The following is a 23,840-nucleotide window of genomic DNA, read 5'->3' on the forward strand; positions in this document are numbered from 1 at the left end:
GGTCACAAGAGTGACCTGTATATATTTGTCTCTCAAGTCTCTCATTCTTCTTGCATTTTATTTATTCTTTGAGATATGAGAAAAACAGCTCCCTTTTTTGAAACCAAAAAGCCACTGCCACTTCCAAAACTTACCTCCAGCACATGGAAGTGAGCACCTGGGACTGTCCCATTCCTATCTCTGCAGAACACCTGCTATGGCCTTGGGAGCAAACAAACCCCTGGCTTGGGAAACAGCCACAGCTCATTTTCTGCTAAGGCACCCCCAAAACTCCTTTGAGTACAGCATGGGTAGCAAATGTGTCAATGTTTCTGTACCAGTGAGGCAGACTAGGCAGCAAGGTGTCACAGAAACAACACAAAGTATTTTTCTCCCTCCTTTCTGTCCCACAAGTCCTTCCAAGGGCCTCCATGGCAGAAAGGGATTATCCTGAACAGCCTCTCAGGACACGTGAGATATTCCCAGCCAATCTCATTAGCAAGCTCTGAGCACTGCCAGATATCCCTCAAGGCAGGTTAACCTCACATGAGGTACCAATAGACAGTACTTCAAAATTATACTTAAAATCAAGCCCCTAAATGATAAAATCCAATTCATTTTGGTACTAAGCAGAAGGTATGAAAAAAAAATCCAGCACAACAACAAAACCCCCACTAACTACATCAAACTTAGTATATTGACTTTACCTTGTTTTCACTTCCTTGCATTTCATAATCTCCCCTATGAACTCTGATTCTCATCCATTTAAAAAACCTCAGAAGACATTTTAAAGGAACAAAGCTGCTCTGCAGCTGCTGTGCCTTCACCTTCCAGATACCAGGGGCAGGTGAGCATCAGGGGTCACACACCACAGCTGGTTTTGAGGTCTTCTACAGTGAGAATCACCAACCAAACAGGAAGCAGAAGAATGCTAGAAGAAAATCAGATTACATGAAAAGCTCTCCAGGAGAGCTTCAGAAGGTAATGACTTCAAAAAGTCTGTGGAAAAGAAAGATTTTTTCCTTCATAAACATAATGCAGGACTTGAATAGCCAGACATCTGTCACTTTGATATGTGAATGGTCTCCAGAACTGTCTAGCTGACAAAACCACATCCATTAAAATACATCCTAAATAAAAAGAGACAACATTACATTATTCTTAAGGTTGCTATGTACCACACAGATTTACAATGGGGATTTGATACAGTCCCAGGCATACCTCTGTGACACACCATTAGAAATCAGAACAATGGGGATCAGGCTACTGTATCATAAGGATACAGAAAAACATTGTATTATTTCACATTCTCCTGATATGGTATTGTCAGAATTTCTTCTGAATAATGTATTTTAGTTTCCCATTACAGATAATTGGAATGTATTTTGTCTCAATGCAATGCCCAGTCAAATGAAACACTGAAGAGCATGATTAGAAATCAAATCAAAGTATCTAATAGGTTTTCCTGTCACTGCTCATGGACATACTCTGCATTCACTCTTTTCTAATTCACTGCCATTATAAATGCAACTTGAAAATAGCTCAGGCAATGCTAATTCATAGTTGTTATTGGGTACAGCATGCCCAGCAGTGACAGAGGTAACAATAAAAGGAACTGATTAATAAAAACTACAAAAAAATATTTGAATGACAGTGTCACCACCCCCATACTGTGCTTCTCCAAAGCAGCATGTCTCCCTGAAAAGAAATAAGCACAGCTCAAATGTTATTTAAGCCAGTCCAGTGAGATTTCATCTGGCTTTATTTATCCAAAGCACACTTATCCCTCCCCATGAGCCTCTTCCCTGCAAGATCACCTTACTCTTCTGTCTAAAAAAGTGTTCCAAGGATAACGACATGCAATTCCTCACCTCCACAGACACAGGCAAGGCAACCAATTCCTGTAATTTCTTTGATTCCACATATGATTTAGCCATAAGGTATTCTTACCTAATTTGTTCCACCAGCCATGGAACATTTACAGTATCAGACTGTCCTCTGTGTCTGTCTTTTATTAAAAACCCACCGAAGCATATGAAACATTCATGTGTACAGCATATGCTAAAACAGGGCAAAATGAGAAGAGGCAATGCTGCCAACTTCAAAAAATAAAGGAAAACATGAAAAACAAATCACATTCTACCAACTACTCCTTTCATTTTTCTTCTTAAAAAGAAAACATTACTTACAAGAAACAGAGTTTTGGCCTTAACTATGGTCAAAACAGACTCAATCCCAAGTACAGCATTTCATTCACTAACACAGGAGATTTCTCTAGGAGAACTACACGAAGCAGTTCCAAGGCTCAGGGCACACCTGGAGGTTCAAATACAAGAAATGAAAGGGAATTATGTGAGATGTTCCCCCTCCCAATACTACAGGTTACTATGGGCGTGCCTGAGCACTGTTTATTTTAGGGCCACTCTGCAGCTGTAGCCCAGATTGTAAAAATATATAAGGGTGTCTGCAGCATATCTATACATAGCACATTTTTCTGTAAAGGGATAAAATTATCACCATTTTTTCTATGTCAAATCCTGATAGGAAATTCATGTCTCATTTCAACACGTGCTAGTTTTAGAAGTTCAAGGTTTTTCTTTTGGCTATGTACAAATATATCCTGAAATGACAGGACACGAGGCAGTATTAACCCAGTAAAGAACTAAGAAATACATTCTGGTCTCTGCTTGAACAGTCTTGATGAGCTACACATAGTGTTCACTCCTTTCATAAACGCTTTGGTAACTTCTGGAAGGAAACAGCATTGAATTCCGATTGCACAAAGAAGATACCACTGATGGTAACAACAAATATTTTTGTTGCCTGCTATAAACATACAAAACAATCAATTAAATATTCCAGGTCTGCTATATCTCTACAAAAGAGCAGGGAGATTAGTTTGAAGTAACAGACAATAAGCAACTGCTATCTATGCTAAAAAACGTTATGGACAGTGAAGGAGAAAGAGTGAAGGTCATGTTTTGTATTGCAGCTAACAAAAAAGATTCAGTTCTTTTATTATGAATGGAGAGGATTTAAAAATAAGTATTACAAGCAGTATAAAATACAATCCTCTAACAGACACCAGAATTATTTCTGTGTGTTCCTAGCAAATATTTTTGACTGTTACAAAGAAGGAAGGTTGCTGATGACTTTGAAGGAGTGGATAATATCAGGCACAGCAGAAGAATGGTTTTTCTCTCCCAATAAGAAGGACATTTTCAAGGCACAGAATCCATTGTTCTACCACTGAACAACAATGTCTTTTATAAACATCATCATCAACCTGGTTTGGCTTTCAGTCCCACACAGCACTTGGTTATACAAAACACACAGGAATATTGTGGGGACCATCTCAAACTATACAAAATCCTTCTATTCACATAGACAAGAAAGCTGGGTTTTGCATGAGGTCATACAAGCCTGTCTTGCAAGAATACAGTTGTTTTGTCTGGGAATATGAAGAAGGTCTTTTTTAGCTTAAGCAACTTGGCTTGAACTTCAATCTCCCCCCCCCCCCCCCCCCCCCCCCCCCCTGCCGCTCAAATTCACACAGATCTAGGAAGCTGCTTTGGGGGCATATTGTTCCACTATTTGTCCATACTGCTGATACGTGGAAAGTTTAGTGGAGAAAATGGAAAAGTGAGACTATGGAAGAGGGATGTCACTATTTTCAACTAAACTATTTCCTGCTGTGATCTTTCACACCCATACTCCTCCTCTCCCCCACATGAAGAATGGTTGCCTCTGCAATTGGTAACCACACCCTGCAAGACCTTCTGCTACAACTGCTCATGAAAAGGCTTCTGAGCCCAGATCTTGGCAAAGGGACACAAATCCTTCCATGAGAACTGGCTATGTACAGCCAGATCAGGCCTGGGATGCAGCCACCCCAGGAGCTGAGGGAAGGTGAACCTCAGAGGAGTGAAGGTGGATGGGCAGCTGTAACCAGCAGAGGAGCTACATCCCTCTGTCAGTGCAGGGAGCTCAGCTTGTTCTTACTGACTCTGCCTTCTACCAGGTGCTTTCAGAAGACATTAATTTAGTTTCCTCATGGCAGTTCAAAATATGACTGGGATGTGTTTCTGGAAAATGAGAGGATAGTTATAGGTGATTTCTCAGCCTCTGCCTTTTGCAAGTCCAGTTCAAGGTGCTGTTTTGATCCACAGTAGGCATGTCAAAACTGGGGTATTATTTCTGCCTGTTCTCTAGAATCAAGCACTTTAAATCAGCGAAATACTTACAATAATCTAAAACTTCTGAGAATCAGGCAAAGTCTCTTCAGCTTGAGGCAAATTCACATAACCTGACTTGCCAACATAGCAAAATAATACTACAGCTGTTATATAAAGATGTTGACATTGTTCTACATAAATATATAATACTTGTTACTTCTATTAGTTACCAAAAAGCCCATAATCTTGGTAGTTTTAGGTATTCTTAGTGTAAGACAATTACTGACTATAAGGCTGCAAATCAAGGAAAAAAAATCGTTTAAATAAGGATATTACAAAATATCTTTTCCCTGAAAAGAAGCATCAGCCAGAAAAGCAACTGGATCTTTGGCAATTATCAGTTTGTATTACAACATGTAGTAAGAGGTAGTAAGCAAGCAGCTCTGGCATACAGTAGGCCTTGGAACTGAGAAGAATGCACAGACTTGGGACATCAAATTGAAATGTTTAAGCACACAAAGTAGTTGGCATAAACCATTCAATGGTAAATAACATTCTATTGAAACTGTTAGCACTGTCACTGCAGCTATTTTATTTATGGTATTTACAGGTCACGAACAGCCCTTTTATTACCTCTCATCCTTAATATAAAGAAAACAAATCCAAACCTCACTGGTAGCATAACTAATGTAATTAGCTCACTACCATTCTTCTCTCCCCACATAACTATATCTAAAAGAAAATACAACCTTTTTAAAAACTCATCCTAATATTTTGTCTATTCAAGTTCAGATGTTGACTGAATCTAATATAATTGAATTGTGTCACCTCACAAGGCAGTAAAGTAGAACATGGGGAACACTTACACTACAAACAAAATTTAAAAGACGGTAACTCTGTTATCAGCTTGCCATTTGTCTGAGCAAACAAAACACTTACCTATAACACACAAAGACAACCTTGTCTTCCATAATTTATTCCCAGGCTGGCACACTACAGAGAAACCTGCTAGACCCTAGAAAGGACAGGATTACAAATATAGCCAAGATAATTTACATGAAAAATCCACCAAAATAGCAACAGTATGGAGAAAGCCCTTTATTGGGAGGGTCACCTGCTCACCACAGCTGTAGAGGAGCCAAAGTATAAAAAAAACCTGTTTGTTCCCTTAGCACCACTGTGATGCATTGGCCAGTTCCTTCTGTTAGCAAGATCCTGAGGCTCTGGGGGTTCTCCAGTTCCTGAAAGGCTTCCCACAGCTATGCCCAAACCTGCCTAAACCACACTGCTATCAACTGCACTGCAGTATAGGGATATTCTCATGGATTAGTTTTGACATAGTTCTCTTGGCCATTTTCTCCTGAGATGACATTCTAGAGGAGGTAGAGGTTTCCTGTTTTCTTCTGAAAAAAACTACCAGAGATTTGCTGCTGTGCGTCTTTTTTGCTATCAGCCATTCCACAGAACCACTTTTTTAAGTTCTACAACATTGTAATTAAATATTCACTGACATTTGCTTTGAAATTGTAGGCACTCTCTCACCTAGTTAATGTATACTACCATCTTGGGGATGGTTTTTATCCTGTGCCATTTTTGGTTTTGTTTTGCGTCCAGGGTGGTTGCTGCCTTCTCCCCCACCTCCTATTCTGGGAGCATCATGATGGATGAGAGCCAGCCCAGAATTTCCAGGGAGCTGGGGGAAGGACAGTGGTCTCTTCCAGTGGGGTAACCGGCTCAAAGGTCTCTGCAGCGACAACTCCACAGAAACGTCGTGGAAATTCCATGAGAATTCCTTGAAAATGTTGTGGAAATTCCATGAGAATTCCTTGAAAACGTCGTGGAAATACTGTGAAAAAATACCGTCACAAAAAATCCGTGAAAAAGTCATGACAGTGTAGCGAAAATTCCATGAAAATTCAGCTGATGTAGAGCCTTGCCTGTGCACATGGAAAACGGCAGGACGGGATGGAGAAGAGTCTTCCTTGACAGATTCAAAGAGGGAGCTGATCCTGGTGCTGATCTCTGTATAGCGAAAGGAGCCGTGACAGAAACCTCAGGAGAAGCAAGCTGGGACGGCAGGGCAGGCTCACCCAGTGGTGTAGGGCAGCAGCAGCCCGACTCCCGAACACGACCGGGAAAGGCTCCCTGGATTTCTCACCGGCACTGGCTGGTCCATCGAGTCACAGTGCCAAAAGGAAAAAAAAATCAATCAAAAAAAAAAAAAAAAAAAAAAAAAAATCCAGGCAAAACCCCCACAAAGTAGCAGTAACCCTGGTCAGAGACACCAGCCATAGTCCTGGAGCCAGGGAGGGTTGGGGGGGGCGGGGGGGGGGGGGGAGCGGCCATCGGCAAAACAGATCACAACCAAACCCCCAAAAATTATATGGGGTAATAAAACATCCCCAAGGCATGGCTCCACACAGACAAAATGTAGGATCAAAATGTTTCCCATAAATGGCCCAGGCAGAGTGTAACAGAGAAATTCCTCATGATCACATCAGTAATAGGGAGGAATTACTGTTCACCAGCACCTGATGGTCCTAGGCTATGGAGACATTCAGGAAGTATGTGTCTAACCCCACGTATCAAAGGACATCTGGCCCCCTTTTCCCTTAGGCTTTTAAAACTACCTGCAAGGAACAACACATCTCCTCCAACAGTCCCAAAAAACAGCAGTATCTCTATTCTGTCTTGCCAGCATTGAAAGGAATTGAAAACTCATTGAATTCATATGCTAGCTACATTTTTTATGGTCTGTTTGCTATCCTCTGTATTTCAATACTTTTTACACACAAGAAATTCACACAATGATACTGTTAATGAAATCTAGTCTTGGTTTCATAATGTCCTAGCATAATTTTCTAAAATAGTGATATAGAGAACTCCTTTAAACACAGGACTCCTTTAACATATAAAACATAGAACTCCATTAATATAAGTGTTTTAGTATTAAGTATAGACTCACAAAAGTTGGATGTTGGCTGCTTGATCAATGTAGTCTGGGGGGGCTCAGAGTGCAAACCTTTCATTTCAAGCTCATTAATCAACATTCATGATAATTTACTCTTCTTATACAATGACCCTTAACACTCTCCAAGACACTATTCGTATTGTCTCCTTTCCCTATGATTTTTTGAGTCTCTACATTCTTCTATAGCTGTGTTGTACACTTCTGCATTTCAGGATTAACTTGCATATTTTCCCTCTGTGCAAGACTCCATCACTTCACCCTGATAAAAGCCTGCTGTTTTTTTCATTTTCAATCAAGTTCTGAAGACACCTCAGTTCCACTGCACTGAATTAGAGAGGGTTTTGCATGAATTTTGTATTTTACTTTTGTTTTTTAAACCAACTCCCTAAATTTTCTCTTTCTATTGGTTGTTAAGGTTTGCAGGCCTCTTTTAATTCCACAGCAAATAGCTTTAACTCATGGTTTTCTCAAGCCTAAGAAACTGATGGTTTTCTCATTCTACAGAATGCAACACTGTTCACTTTTTATTCTTTTTTTGTTGTTGTTGCTCCTTGTAGTGTTAGAATCACTCTTATAAGGATTAATTGCCTCTTCTTCCAGTCATGAATTGTTTATTCTAATGTCATATACACTTGGTTCTATCTTCTGTTTTATCTTGGCCACAGTAATTTTATTTACCCAATGGAAAGTTGTGCCTTTGCATATGCTTCTTGTTTCCTTTTGTACAACGCAAACACAGGTTCACTAATTCAACACTGGCAGTTCTTCACCATTCCTTCTAAATTAATTCTGCTGTATTCTAGTCACACATCGCCTTGACAGCTCTGGGACCAATATTCCCTCAGGCAGCACCATAAACCAGTGGTGCAGCACTCCCCAGCCAGCTGTGGAAGGGCAAAAGCAGCATTTCCCTAGGCCCTGACAACAACTCCTGTGCCAGAACTGGGCAGCTGCTGGGTAGCATCCAGATTTAAGGGAATAATAATGACTATAATAACAAGAATGACCATCACTGGCCTTCTCCAATACCCTGTCTCAGGCTAAGGACCAAACAGCTGTGGGACTGAGCCATGCCAAAAGGAAAAGACCCTCATTTCCAGCCGGAGCCATGGCAGATGTGGCCCAGACACAGTACAGAACAAATCACAAACTACTCACCTTTGTACACAGCTCCTACACACATAACACAAGAGCTACTACAAGCCCAGGTGAAGCACATTTTCATCACATTATGACATCATTCTTGCAACATCTCCACTTCCATAAAGAGTTAAACTATTGTTCAAGGGTAAAGTAACAGCTAGTCTAATGCTTGCAGAAAAATATAGTAGCTAGGTCTTTTTTTATGTTTCCTGATCTTATTAAGTTTTATTACCATACTATGATAAAGTTTGCAAACCAGTAATTCTGGTGATCCACAATAAGTAATGAAATGACAAGAAAATCATGTTAAAACAACATTAAAAGGGAGAGTCATTCTTAACTGCAGAGCGTGGGAAGCTGCAAGTAAAACTCCCATTAGCAGTAAATAAAGAAGCTTGAAAAAACATTCCTATATATTTGCCAAAATAGATTCAGTGAGGTTTCCATGCATTAAGGAGGATCATAGGACTCCAAGTTATTTTTTCCTCTTTACTTTCCTGAGAGTACCTCCTGGTTGCTTGCTTTACATATTCTAATGCCATGAACAAATATGTTATTTTAAATTTCATATGCCATATAAATAAACCTGTGTACACTTTCAGTTGCAGCAGAGAGTTTCTTAGCTGGCAGAGGAGTATTTAGGGATGTGTCCTGTGTCAAATCATTAAGAAGATTGCTTTACCAGGATGACTGGTGAGTAGTTTTCAAAGCTGAACAGAAGTTTCTCAATTGAAGGAATCCTGAGGTACGAAGAGATTTCACTGTTTTAAGCACAACAAGAAGAAACCACCAGGTCCAGGCAGGAGAGTGAAAGATGCCATGTGTGTGTTCTTCCAGTGGGAAGGACTGATCCAGGGGCTCCTCCACTGTCTCATAATGATTCATAGGGTCCTTAATTGCAATTCAGGACTTGTCATAGCATTTCCATGGAAAGTCCTGAGCACAGCAGTGCCAGGGTGAGCAGTATCCAGCTGTTTATTCCCAGAGAAGGGAGGGACCTTGGGGTGACCTCACAGGGACCTTGGGAGGGGCCAGACACAGCACCAGCAACAGAATCCAGCAGTATTTATTCACTTGAAGAAAATAAATAGCCTTTGCTCTCCCTGCTTTGAAATTATCATCATTTTGACATCACATTAAATAAGAAAAATTTGGGATAGCTAAATGCCTAATTCCAAGAAGTTTCCCAATTCCTTTGTTCTCCTCAGTCAATTTTGACAACATCTTTTAGCAGCAGACTGAAACAATGATTTTTCAGCATGCCTCTGCTTTCCTTTGTTTTAATGCACAGCCAAACTTAAGACATATATTCAACTTCACTTCATAAAGAGTGAACTTCACTTCTGCTGGAAGCCACAGCAGCTACAGCAATTAAATTCCAGTTTTAAGTGAGACTTCTGAGGCTTTGGCTCCATGCTCTCCCTAAGACCAGTGACTTTCCTACTAGATGAATTTCCTGATAAATACCCCATCAGTGACAATCATTTCAGATCTGACTCCCAACAAGGATTTTTAGTGGCAACAGAAGACGACCAAAAGTCACTGTTTGCTCTTTCAGACAATTAGTTATCATGTAACACTCACTCTCATTTTCAGCATTTCATTCTACCAAAATATTCTGACAGTTCTTCCATTTTATTCATGGGCAAACAAGGTCAATATTTTCTGAAGAGAAAAACTAACTTCACTGTTTAGTTTTCTATATTATACATTGACACATGTCTTTCAGTCTAATACCTAGGGCTTGTGTCATACTTAGAGCCAAAAATCTCCTGATTAGCTGGAATGTCCTGAGGCCTTAGAATGAATAATGTGAGAATGAGTTTTGTTTTGTTTTCAAACTACTTTTTAAAAATTCAAAGGATCGATTTAATTAAAATGCAAACTCTTTTCCAAAATTCCTCCTAGTCCTTATTGCCAGCCTACCTCATGCATATCAATTCTTGAAAAATTAACTCCCCTTTCGTAACACCATTTCAGGGAAAAATACTTAGTGAATTAATTAATAAGGATGGCATACAGACAAATTTCTGGAAATTAATTTTATTATCTACAAACATAAATTTTCAGATTTTCCTCTGCGTTTGCCAGCTTTGTCTGCACGCATGCACAAACAAAGCCATCGTTACAGAAGCCACCAAAGCCTGCACAAACACAGCCCAAGTTTACCAATGTTACATTGTTTATGCAATCATGTGCAATTTACTCAAGATCAGTAGAAATCCTCTTTTACAGAAAATATGGAGCAGTTCTAGAGCATGTTCCTACCTAGGAGTCCAGCAATCAGGTATTCTTTTGTGCTACATGAGACATTTTAATGAATGTAAACATTGCCCACACAGCCCACTACACAATTAGAGCACAACAGGCATAACTGAAACTGAAAGAACAGGGCTTGCACCATTAGCAAACTTCAAAAATCACTTTTGCTCTCAGGTAAATCAATGTCAGATCTCAAACTGGAAGAGGCACAAATCAGAAACCTATATATTTTATGACCTTATAGTCCCCTCTATTGTCCATCCCACGTCACAAAGACCACTTTGGTTTTAGGTTTGTTTGGGTTTTTTTTTGCAAGAAGCCAAATACAACTTAAACTGAAGTCTTATGTCCTTTAAAAATAGTCTTTGCTTAGCTGCTTACAGTACCACAAAATCTGTAGCAACCCAATGTAACTGCTACACAAGTTAATTAACTTCAGTTTACACCTTTTCTCCATTTTTAATTAGGCCACTTCAGTTTCAAGTTAACCCTTTTTTTTCATCTTTTATTCAGCTCAGTGAGAAATCCTTGGACTATTGACTATCTTTTCCCTTTTTTTAATAGTCATTTGAAAGAGAAGATTTAGAAAGTAAAAAGCTAAAGAACAATTTATACTATAAGGCACATACAGGCTGTATTTCATGAGTAAGGCTGTTCTGTAACCCTGGTGGATTTTCCTACGTATTTTTAAAAATGTGACAACCAAAATAAGGAACAAAGTAAGGTTTTTCTTTATACAAAATTCAGCATGCCAAAGAGGAATTAAACAAAGATGTGAACATGACAGACACTGCATCCCACTGTAATCTCTTAAATGAAGAAGGAGATGTCAGTCACTAATCTCAGAGCATCTTTCCTACACATCTGACCATTTCCTACAGAAACAAATACCATTAAAAGGCACACAATGCCACCAATGTAATCTAAATCCATAAGACATTTAAGCCTTAAGAAAAGCAAATTTTTGTCTTGTTTGAATGCAGCAGTGTTATCACCACCATGGAAGTCTGTGGCAAAAAGCAGTACTGGGCTTGCCAGGGAGGAAGAGTTGCCATATCTGCTACACAGTCCCAAGGCAGAGCTTCATCAGTACTCCCAGCATGCAAACTTCCCCAATCACCAAAGAACAGCAGCAGCATTTCAACCTACTGCCTCTCAGAGCCAGGGTGACAAATCAAGGATGCTTCAACAAGATGGGGAAACGTGGAAAAAGAGAGTCTGTCATCGCTGAGAAAAAGTTTGAAAGCAAGTTTTAGATGAAATAGATTTAATTTACTGACATAAAAGCAAATATAAAAGTAGAAAAAAAGACCTCTCCTGCTATTCTCTATTGACTCAGACCATTTTGTTTTACTGGTTCTCTGTTTGGTTAACCAGCACAAAGGTCAAATACAGCTTTGGGAATTGGTAGTTTTAGCTGGAGGGAAAACATCCTCAATTTTCAAATCAGAAGGCAAAACCAGCAAGGAAAATAAATGGGCATGAACCCGGAAACCAATATAGACCTCTTAAGAAGCACCTGTAAATCCTCCTCACTATAATGGCATATTCTCCCCTCAATCAATTAATCAAACTCATCTCTGCCATACTTCATTTCTCTGCACTTTTTTATGTAGTATATTTCAATGGAGGAGTTCTCAGTTTTCCATGCTGCAAAAGAATTCCACACTCACAAAGTATTGGGAGGGGGCTGAGGAGAAAAAAAAGGAAAAAAAAATACTGGGAATGAAAGGTCATTTTCAAGAACCAGAAAGGCTGGAACTAGCATGAACCAAACCACTCTGAAAGAACAGCAGGGTTGGGCTGCAGTTCTTGTTGCTCCAGAATAGGGCCTATAGAAAAAAGAAAATATTTCAAGGGCTACTTTCAAACAGGCTGGCTCTTGGTGGGTCATATAGCAGCTGGCAGGAACCATTTCACTTAGCCAGGGCAAAGGGTACAAACTTCAGGAAAGAGCAGCTCTGTACAAGCTTCTTTATGGAAAAAAAAATAATTGAAAAGGAGTTATGTGGATGTTCTTAGCTTAGTCAGAGAGAAAGAGAGGGGTTTTCTAGCTAAGCGAGAGCTTGGGAAGCAGTTGGGAAGGAATGTAAATAATTCTCTAATTTATCTTGTTATTTACATTGTTTATAGATATGCTCTGCTACTGTGTGTCATTCACTGCACACCAATGGTGTGACATGTTTTTACTCTAAGACCAATGAAATCAGTCTTCTCGATGTTCTCTATATATAGAGCGGTATATTTGAAATAAATCAGAGCTCATTTTCTTTGCCTTCTGATCTGGAGTTCTCTGTTCCCGTCCTGCTCGACAGCGACAGAGTTAAGTACTCATTTTCTGCAATGTGACTTTGCAGCCAAAACAATAAACAGTGGAAAGAAGGATAGCAAGTTGTAAAATATAAAGCCTTTTTTTTTTATTGACAAAAAGTAAGTTTTGTGGGACAGCCATACACACTGACCTTCTTTAAAAGCCTTAATGAGTTAATTACATTCTCCTTGTGCTGCAATAAAGTTTAGAAGCTTTGTGTAACAATGAGTGTGTAGCTTGGTTAGAAAGGCACAGCTCTTGGAGGAGAGAGCAGAACATGTCACCCAAGCAGTGGAACTCTAAAAATGCCCATCCATTTCTTACTATCATTTCACTGGGAAAATTCTCTAAGGTACTTGTGCCATTTTAATGTATAGTACTTATGCATGGGGAAAAAAAAAAATAAAAAATAAAAAAACCAAAAAAGAATCCCCAAAAAACCAACAGCAAAAAAAAAAAAAAAAAAAAAAGAAAAAAAAAAGAAAAACCACACCAAACCACAAGGGAAAAAAAACCCAAAAAAACCCACCAACAAATCAGCACACCCTTCCCCTCACACAGAGGCAGTGCTTGTGGCTTTTGTTCTTATTTGTCAGGCAGGCTGTTCTTCATGTTTACACAGAATTTACAAAGTGCCCACCTGTAGATAACATAACAGTCACACAAATGGCAAATCATCTGAGAGTATAAGGGAAGATCTTTCTTTGTATCCAACTGCACTAAGATATGATGTGGTAAGGCAACATTGGTCTCATTTCCTTTCTATTTATCTTGGGTAGTTTGTAATTCATATGGGTTTCTGAAAATCCTTTAATAAAAGGAGGAACTCAGCACACAAAGGAAAACCTGCACAATACAGCTGAGACTTGAGTGAAAACAGAGGAAACCCTGCTACAGAACATCTGCTGCTTGTTTAAAAAAAATTTCAGCAAAAAAGCAAGTTTTACAGTCCAGAATTTAGAGGGTTTCTATCTCTGTGCATTTAAAATAAACACTCTTCAAGAGATGGCTTGTGAACATGACTGTGCACAACAGCAAGCAGTTCCTGGAGGTCAATTGCCACAAAAGAATTGGGTTTATCCTGTGCCTGCATGTTGTAGATGTCGGCAAACCCAATGGGAAGAATGCTGATGTCTAACTCCATTTCAGAAGGCTGAATGATTGCTTTATTATGTTATAATACATTAATATGCTATATAAAAGAGGATACTAAATACTACATGCTACTTTCTCTGACTATCATATCTAACTAACTCACAGCTCGTGACCCTGTTCTCCAGAGCCCAGACACAGGTGGATCCGACTGGCTGTCAGGCCCAAACAATCCACCATGATCCAACCAAGCGCTCACTCTGGGTAAGCAATTCTCCAAACACATTCCACAAGAGAAAAACAAGGAGCAGAAATAGAAATTGTTTTCTCTTTCATTTCTCTTTGTGCACCTCAATAAAAAATCCTGAGAGAGAGAGAAATGTGCTTGCCACATATCACCGTTTTAGTATAAATTTAAAAAAAATAAAATAAAAAAACTGCATCTGCAATTCTTCTGCAGGGTCCTGCAAAAGAGAGCAAACACATCTCAAGAGGTCCCCTTATCAATTTGCTAGTTATCAATCAAAAGCCAAATCAAATGCTGATGTGGAATGTTCAACGAGATCCTTTACCTGCAAACCATCTATCAAATCTCTAAAACAAAACTTACAACATAAAAACCCAAACAACAATTAAAATAATGCTCAAATTTCAAGTCCAAACAACTGATTCTCGGGAGAAGGTGTCCATTGATTGGAAATGTTGATCTTGACATCCTCAAAAGTCCTTCTCAATGCTGAAACAGAGAACTGCTGAATCCTGAAACAAAACAACTGAAGGAAGTCCAAACAACAATTAAAAACCCATAAACAAAAACCAAATGTGACATCATATAATGATCTAATACCAAAACACTGAATGTCATCCCAGAAACTGCAACAACTGATAAAACCAACTCTGGGCTGATTGTCAACCATGCAAACATACCTTTCTTGTGCAAAAACCATCACCAAATTAAAAAAAACTGAAAAAAATCTCTGAAATGCCATGGCAAAAACTCTTAAGTCAACCACTTTTTTTTCTTGTTTTTTGTCTTTTCAACCACCTCTATTTAATTAATCGTAAATCTAATTTTTTTTTTTTATTTTTTTTTTTTTTTTTTTTTTTTTAAATCTCGGAATCAGAATGCCTAGCAAGTAGCAGGCTTTAAGACCCTGCGCAGCTGGCGGCCCCGGTCCATGCGGGCGGAGCCAAGATCCCAAACCCGGCTGTGGGGGCACACGGGGCCCCCCGGCCGGGGGGCTTGGACCAATCGGTCCCAGCCCGACCGGCGGGGCGGGATCTTCATCTTCACAGCCCGGCCCCACCACGCGGCCAGTGTCTCGGCAAAGTCTTCCAGCATCGTGTTCATCCCGCACCGCGCCTGGCCGTGGCCGCAGCCACAGCCTCTCAGGACGCGGTTGCCCCCGCCCCTCAAACGAGGGCATGACACAAGAACTGCCCCAGGGCTCAGCAGGGAAGGTGTTTTTCCCAGAGAAATGTTGATTCTCAGGACCTGCGGCACGGTTGGGCCGGCACGCAGCTCTCTGACCCCTGGCCGCAGCAGCCCCACGCTCTCCGGGCACAATGCCAGCGGCTGCATTCCCAGAACTCATCTCCCCCGCCCCCCAAGCGTGAGCGGGAGGGGCGAGGGGCCTCGAGCTCCGGCGAGAATCCCCCACCCAAGCAAGAATTGGACCAAGAAAAACACTGTTCCCCAGAAAGGCACTAAACTTCATCACTTTCACTTTCGCGGCAGCTGCAAGGAGCTGCCGAGGAGCGCCAGCAGCAGAGAACAGGCTGGGAGGGGACCCCGGGCTGATTGGGGACGGCGGGGTCCGCTCCAACGCGGCCCCGGGCTGCTGCTGCTCGCTGCTGTTGCTGTTGGCAGCGCCTGGCGACCCGGCGAAAGCCGCGGGAGGCGGCGGGGCAGCCGGGACCAGCGGGGCCGGCGCGGGCGGCGAGGCGCGCATCACAGCCGATGTCAGCGGCGGAGCCGGCGCGGGGAGGTCCTCGGCCGGCGCCGCAGGCTGGGGGTCTTCTATATCATCACAGCTCGCATCGGGAACAGGCTCTGAGCCCAGACACAGGTGGATCCGATTGGCTCTCAGGCCCAAACAATCCACCATGATCCAACCAAGCGCTCACTCTGGGTAAACAATTCTCCAAACACATTCCACAAGAGAAAAACAAGGAGCAGAAATAGAAATTGTTTTCTCTTTCATTTCTCTTTGTGCACCTCAATAAAAAATCCTGAGAGAGGGAGAAATGTGCTTGCCACACCTGCACTTTATCAGCTTTGAAATCCTTTAATGGAGCATCAGTTCCCAAGACGCAGAGCCATCTGCCTCACATCATATGCAAGATGCTGGCAGTTTCTCCATACCATAGGTTCAGTTCAGCAAAACATGGCAAAAACCCAATATCTAAAGCTTAAGCAAACTGAAAACCACTCACAAAAGCTCAGAGCCTTCAGAGAACAGAACCATCAACTACTTCATTGTATTCATATTTTGCAGACAGGATAATTTTGCAGGATTTTTAACACTCTAACATGCAACAAATTCTCTGGCCTCCCAGAAGGGCTACAAAATCAAATTAAGGAAATGTCTTTCACAGTTGATGAATCACAAATAAATCATACAAACTGCTGCTCGCAAAACACTAACAAATACAAGTTATTCCCATTTCATCGTGGTTCCAGTCACTACACCAATATGATTTTAGAACTTAGTAAGAAGCCATGATTCACATAGCTGTTGCCCCTCTGCAGTATGGATCAGAGAAGCATGGATTCAAAAATGAAATTACACAGTTGCCACTGAAGCCTGTGGCAAATGTCCTTTAGCTTCTGTGTGCCTGTGGTGACACCCTTACAATGTTTCTTCCCAGAGGACTTGGAAACTCAAGAATGGGAGCTTCAGCTGCAGCTCTGCCACACAAGAATTGATCTCATCTAGACCTTAAATTGTCATTAAAGTCTGCAAAAACAAAAAAATTGCTTGTTGAAGTTTTCAGAATGTCAGGAGTAATGTCTGTACATGTATTTCTTTAATTTCAGGTTTATAGCATCACTTAGCATTTCTCAGAATGAATTATTCAGTCAAGCTGTACATTTGCATTGAAGTTTTCTACCCTAGTAACATATTGCAGGAAGCTTTGTATATTTAAAAAGAGACCCCATCTTTTAAAAATGTGAAACTCCCAATCCACCCTCCCGTAAAAGAACGGTCCTGCACCTGCGTTTCACAAAATTAGTATCTGCACAGTTTTCTCCATGTGATTTAAGACAATCTTCCAGGATTTCAGTTAAAAAAACATCCCAATATGACACCAACCTTCCCTTTGTTTTAATACAACCCAAGCACCTGAGTTTTAGGGGTCATTTATTGGACTCCTGTGGTTATTCAGAGAATATGGTAGGAGGAAGGGCTAAGAGAATGTATCTTCACTAGTTGTAATCAGAAAACAAAGGAAGAAAAATCCCAAACAAGTTCAACCTCAGCTCTAAGGGAAGAGTTTTTCTTTGGTATGTAACAGCTTAATTTAACAGACAAAGAAATTCAGTTCAAGGCATATTTGTTTCCTTTGTATTTTAGCATCAGCTGCTTGAAGGGAAAGATACTTAAGCTCCCTGCTGCATGAATGCTTCTGTTGTATAAATAACCTAATCTCTTTGCATTATCAGTCACAGTATAAAATATCTGATATTCAAACCCACAGGGCTCACAATTTAGCATTTTAAATTAAAGTTCTGCCTCAAAGACTCACAACAAGCTCTTCCATTCCACTTTTAATGTCTTTCACAGTTGATGAAGGTTGTGGATGAGATCTAAAAAAAAAAAAAAAAATCCCCTCCTCCCTACCTCTGACAACTTTGCAGAGAAAACCTGCATTCATATTCTTGCCTTGCTACAGCTATGTTTATGCATTCCTGGTCATACAAACATCATTCATTCTCCTTTGAAACAACTTTCACTGTTTTACCAGGAAACAGTCCAGTTTTGTGCAGGATGAGCAAAGAGAAGGGATCAGCTTTCATTTGTTCCCTCCAGTTTACCAAGTGGGACGATTCCCTGAGCATTAGATTTCATTTACCAGGACAGATAGTTTTAGTTGGGAAGCTTTTAAATTCTTCTTTTTACTGTACCTTGCTGGGAATTATACTGTAGCAATAAAAGCATTTTAAACACTAAGTATCAGGTGAACACACTAATATTCCAGAGAGCAGCACACCTACAATGGCACTGCATCCCTCTATGTAATACCTTTTGCACCCCACACTGAACAAAATTGAAGTGGATCACAGCAATGGCCAAGGAACAACAATCCTGCTACTTCCAAGAAAAAAGTTCACAAATATGGGTGTATTTGCCAAGGCCACAAATAGCACTACATTCTTGGCTATCAGAAGTAGCCAGTCTTCATTTCAATTACTTTTTACCTCCACTTCAATGCAGTCTTCTCACCTTCACCTTGAAGGCCCTGTGTAACACAAGCTTTCTCAACTCATATAGCTAAAGAGTTCAAAGTTTGCTTACTAGCATAGTTTTTTGATTTCAATTTCTTTTTCCCCCTATCTTATCCATTTTCCTTATTAATCATCTTCCCTTTCAGTGGGAGAGGGGGAGAACAAAAAGGAAGAGAAATTCCAATTTTCATGCTTTCCAAATATGCCAAAATGCAGAAGTTACATTAAAATCTTGTATCTTTGGGATAAACACTAGTGAAAGCAAAGGTGGAGGAAGAGCCTGAGTAAGGTTAGCTTTATGGCTGTATTATAGTTCACCTAATGCTGTAACCACCTGGTCAGGTTTCTAAAAGATGTGAATAAAAAGCTTGAGCAACATTTCAGTTGTTGTAACCACAGCTCATGCTGAATGATCCAGCCAGACCCAAATGGAAAGATGGCTGTCTAAAGCTGCTTTGCTTTATCAATCTGTCCCCTGTTAAAGCTAAGACTGATTTCCTGTTTTGCCTCTTAATTTCACTCTCTGTAAAGATATTCTTTAGTTCAGTGATTCCATTATTCATCCTTCAGATCCTAGACAAAGTGCTACCCCCGTACTGCCTTCAGGCTGCAGTGAATTTCTCACATACAAACAAGAGAGAGGTGAATTCCAGGAACTATACTGCAGACCAAGATGGCAGGAATGGTCCAGATGCTGCAGGGTATTCACGTGGCTGTAGAACACTTAGAAATTATTTCATCTGTTACTCTGGCAAACACAAAAATATTAAAGATAGCTGGTAGAAAAGAGCTAAGAAATAAAGAATGAAGAAGGACAGGAAAGCTTACAGATGAGTTACAATATTTGATACAGCAGAACACTCCCTTTAGCAACATAAAGCTCAGGAACAATAAAAAGACATCTGCTGAAGACTTAAGTAGTAGAGATGGAAGCAGAAACTGTCTTGATGTTCAGTCCTTTAAATAAAAGGGGGCTGGAACTACATCCCTTTGATGCTTAATTTCTATACTGTATGAACCCTTGACCTATTAATGACATAATGCATAGCTGGAAGGGAGAGTTTTCTGTCAAAGAGGAGAAATACTTGGACTGCTACAAAGTAGCAGGGATAGATGGCTATTCATAATGCATCCCCTTTTCCTCCTCTTTGCAGTTGCATTAAACTGAAAGGGATAAACATTTACTTCATCACTAAACACCAGAAGCACTTGCTTTATTGTTTTATAGTTTTGCATGTTGTCAGCATTTTGACTGGCAGCTTCTATGCATTTTATTGCTGTCACTGTATAAACACATATAGATTGATTTCGTATACAGCGTACATCTTCCCTCAGTAGATCCCACAGCTGTTCCTGCATTATGCCATCATTCTCTACCTTTCAAAAATAAAATATTTAATACATTTATTCCTTTGTTTATATCACAACAATTACGGACAAAATGTCTCAAATCCCTGGTTTTTGTCACTATGCAGTGGCAACAAGCAAACACTGGGTTTGTACCTGGATGCCCTTACTAGAAGGCAACAGCTGGCAAAAGTAGAACTCCATAAAAGTTTTGCTAAAGTCAGTATACAAATACAAGATCCACTCTCCCTCCTCCTCTCCAGCTGGAGACTATCCCATCCAGAGCTGCTTCTGGACATGCATGTGAAAAGGATGGCATGGAGGAGAGAAGTTCCCTGCAGGGATATGTAAACACAGCACCTGGAGAACAGCATCCCACATGTGCCTAGGGACCTGGCACAGCCCCAGGTACATGCTGCTTTCCAAGTCTGTGGTTGAAAAGGGTCTACAGGAAATTCCCACATTATAGGGTGAACCTGTGACCCTGTATTCCTTCAAAATCCTACAAGAACGTGTGTCATGGGGTATCCTCGTGAAACGCACACATGTGGTCACTGCAGGGCTTCTGAATTCAGAGTTTACCTGCAGAACCCAGAAAGCGGCAGGCAATCTAGATAAGAAACAACAGGATGCTTGGGAACTGTCGCCTTCTGCAGAGAAGGCGGGCGACCTGGTTCCGAGACACAGCACGGCGACCCGGCTTCCCCTGGGTCACTCGGTCCACTGACATGCACAGACACCAATGTGGTGGATGGTCAAATGGCGTTTATTATCTCATCTCGTGGGGTTAAATAGTCAAGGGGGCTTCACTATGTCAAAAGGGGATGGTGGGTCTGGCTAGGGTTAGTAAGGAGTGGAAAACTACTGAGGTTAGGAGGGGCTGCATGCTTCAGGGGTGATTGATTAACTATAGCAGGAAGAAGGGGGGAAGGGTCTAGCTTTCCGTCACATCCCGAGATTTTCCGTTCACCTGTCCCTATCTACCACAGGGAACACAGATGGCATTGAAGCTGGAAGAACTGCCCAGTGCCTGCAATTCCAAAATGCTTAACTCTTGTAGCTACAATTACTGTAGAGACACAGAAGTAGAAATTAAACACAGTTTAGCTGCCTAGCTCCAGTAGTAGTATACAAACTTGCTTTCAGAAACAGTGGGGCTACAGAAATAAGTCTTACACATGAGAGCCCATTGTGTCAGATTCACAGTAAGAGCAACATGCTTCACATCAAACCTGCAATAACCTACTGTCAGCTTCTGGAATTCACAGCAAAAAGGCAGAGGACAAAGAGCCCTGTGCTCAACTTGGAAAGACAAGATAATAGAACAATAAAAAAGAAATTGTGTCATAATTTTGTCCTCTACAGAGTTACTTAGCCACTTAGAAGAATTAAAAGGAGGCACAAAAATAATGAGAATGTGATAAGAGAGGAGCAATATTGAAAAAAAAAAAAACACAAAATAAACAATATTTTTTCCTATAAAATGCAGTGTATTTGCAATCGTAAAAATTTATTATTGCTATGCCAAGAAAATGTACAGTCTTATTCAGAAAATCAGATTTGAAAATGCACAATCATTTGCTGTTGGCTGCTAAGGAAGTACTACTTCTTCCATCCCTGCCTCTGGCTTAAGTGGACACAACAGAAGCTATTTGAAAAGCTCTTCTGGGGCTGCAAATCAGCTGATGCAGCTGGAGGCAGTCCCTGACATGAACATGGGGTGGCCCCAAAGAGGTTTTGGGTGAAAGCTACCAGAAGACTCTCATGAACAGGGGCCCAAAGGACAAGAGGAAGCCCACAGATTTTTCATATGGAGAAGAGTGATGTTTTATCAAATCCAAACAACACTTTCCAGCATTTTTACACCCTGCCATTTGAAAAACTCCAAAAGCTATAAAACTTAGCCTAAAGCCTTTGGGAGGAGCTGGCTGAGACTCCCAACGTATGCAAATCCCCACTGGATTGCTGTCAGGGCATCTCTTTCCTTTACCATGGGGAAGCACCTGCAACAGCCTGGCCCTTACTCTGGCCGCCTCAGGAAATTCCTGCTTTTAGAGGAGTTTTGTCTTAAAGGAGTCATTTCAGCTATGGAGAAAAACATGCTTTAAAGGCCTGAACTTCACAGAACAGCAGACACAGAAAGATTGAGACACAGATGGCTCAGATGGGGCGAAGAGTACATGTCATACACTATTTTTATAAATCAAGAACTAAATATATTTTGAATACTCTCTTTTTTATTGCTGCTACAGGAAGCAGTCCAATTACAGAGAAACTCAGTAGAAATACCTTGTATCAGAAAGAGTTCATACACTAAGGAAAACAGAGAAAAAAACACTTAGGAGTCCTGTCTTTTTAATTTTTTCCTATAAACTTTTGGTAAGAGTCATCCAAATCCAATTTATTAGGAAATTCTTTGATTCATCCAGCATTACTGGCAATATTACCCAGTATATTCAACAGTATTTATGCTAAAGGAAAGCTATATATATATAATGTGACAATTATGTTTACTTGTTATTGGTTTGGTAAAAGAAGTACTTCTAATAGTCTGTTTTCCATTTTTTGGCATGTCTCTATTGTTTCATTTTGTGATTTTACAGTCTCCATTAATTAATCAAAATAAAAAAATCTAAGCAATAGTATAAATGTAGCAAGCAACCATCTGCTTTGCCTTAATTACCAAAAAAATTTAATGCATCTGTGCAAGCCTCTTTTGAATACCAATATTCTCATTTCTCTGTGAAAGAAAACTACTATGAAAAAACTGGTCAGATAAGGCAATTCTGTCCAACAATACAAGGTACAGATGGAATCCAACTGTCCTTTTTCTCACGATAAGAATTACAAGGAAACAAACAACTATACCATATATGTGGATTAGTGCGTCAAAGAAATCATGAAAGCAAATTTTACATACTGTCCCATTCAAATTAATTTCACTACATGTCCTCAAATTACAAATTGCAGGTCAGTGATTGTATGAATATATATATATATTAAAAACTATATTTGTGACCCCAGTCGAGCTGAACTCAAACCCTCCTGTTCACTGAATCAACATTCAGAATTTTGCAAATTTTGTATTTTCTCTCTAGGCATCTTTCATTGTCATAATCATTCATAAGTATTTAGCTGCTTTCCTACAAATTGATTTTCACAACCAGGCCAACCAAAACATGTAAGATAAGAGAATATATTAAATATTCAACTATTTAATAAGAAAATTAAACAAAGCAGAAAACTTCAGCATATAAACCTCAAATTTTTAAAAACAACTTTCCCAAAGGAGAGAAGTCGACAAGAGTACTCAAAGCAAACAGGAAGAAAATTCACAGCTTTAACACTGTGTTTTTACAAATTCAAAAACTATTTTCAGGCATTTTGGAACATGGAAATTACACATATTGGGACATCACCAAACACAGCAGAAAGCCCATTGAAACCACACATTCTAGGTCACCTCTCAAGCAGTACCTTTAAGACACTACCATTTGTAGTAATTCTAAGGAAACAAATAAGCTTTAAACAATGAAAGGCATGCAAATAAAGTAACACACAGGAGAAGACTGCACAGTATAAAATGTTACAGAATAGGAAAAGGTGGCAATGCAAAAAATAAACAGAACACTGAAAACATCTAGATTATCTACACTGTCTAGATTGCGGGCATAAGAATCAGCACAACTGCATTCTTATCTAAGTACCAAAATAGGCATCGGAAGCCAACCTAAGCAAAGGGAGCACTTTCATAATCCAAAATACCCACATGTCACAGCATATGTCACAGTTGAGAAAGCAATATAGATAAATACAATCTGTTCTTCACTTAATAAGTTATTCCCCATTATGTCCCCAGCAGCTCACCTGTACCTCAGGTGTCAAAATCAGTCTGGTCCAGACCAGGCAGCATCTCCTCACTCTCTCAATGCTACGCTGGTCTCTGTCCCCATCTGTACCTCACTCTACAACCCAATCCCAAGTCACATTGAGGTCACCATGCATCACAGCATATGTCACAATTGAGAGGGCCACGATAGACAGGGTAACACCATACCACTTCAGAAAGCTTCAAGTGTCTGCCCTTCTTGTTCTTTAGCCCAACCTTTT

General features: G+C 40.2%; 1 long non-coding RNA gene across 1 annotated transcript in view; it reads right to left on the minus strand.

Annotated features, from left to right (window-relative positions):
• LOC128791633 (uncharacterized) overlaps positions 1-23,665 on the minus strand; it is a 38,320-nt gene extending 14,655 nt beyond the window's left edge. The window contains exon 1 of the long non-coding RNA XR_008432099.1: positions 23,598-23,665. This is a non-coding gene — a long non-coding RNA (uncharacterized LOC128791633). The remainder of the gene's footprint in view (positions 1-23,597) is intronic.
• Between the last annotated feature and the right edge of the window lie 175 nt (positions 23,666-23,840).

Source organism: Vidua chalybeata, chromosome 8 (assembly GCF_026979565.1).
Source record: "Vidua chalybeata isolate OUT-0048 chromosome 8, bVidCha1 merged haplotype, whole genome shotgun sequence".
Classification (NCBI taxonomy): Eukaryota; Metazoa; Chordata; class Aves; order Passeriformes; family Viduidae; genus Vidua; species Vidua chalybeata.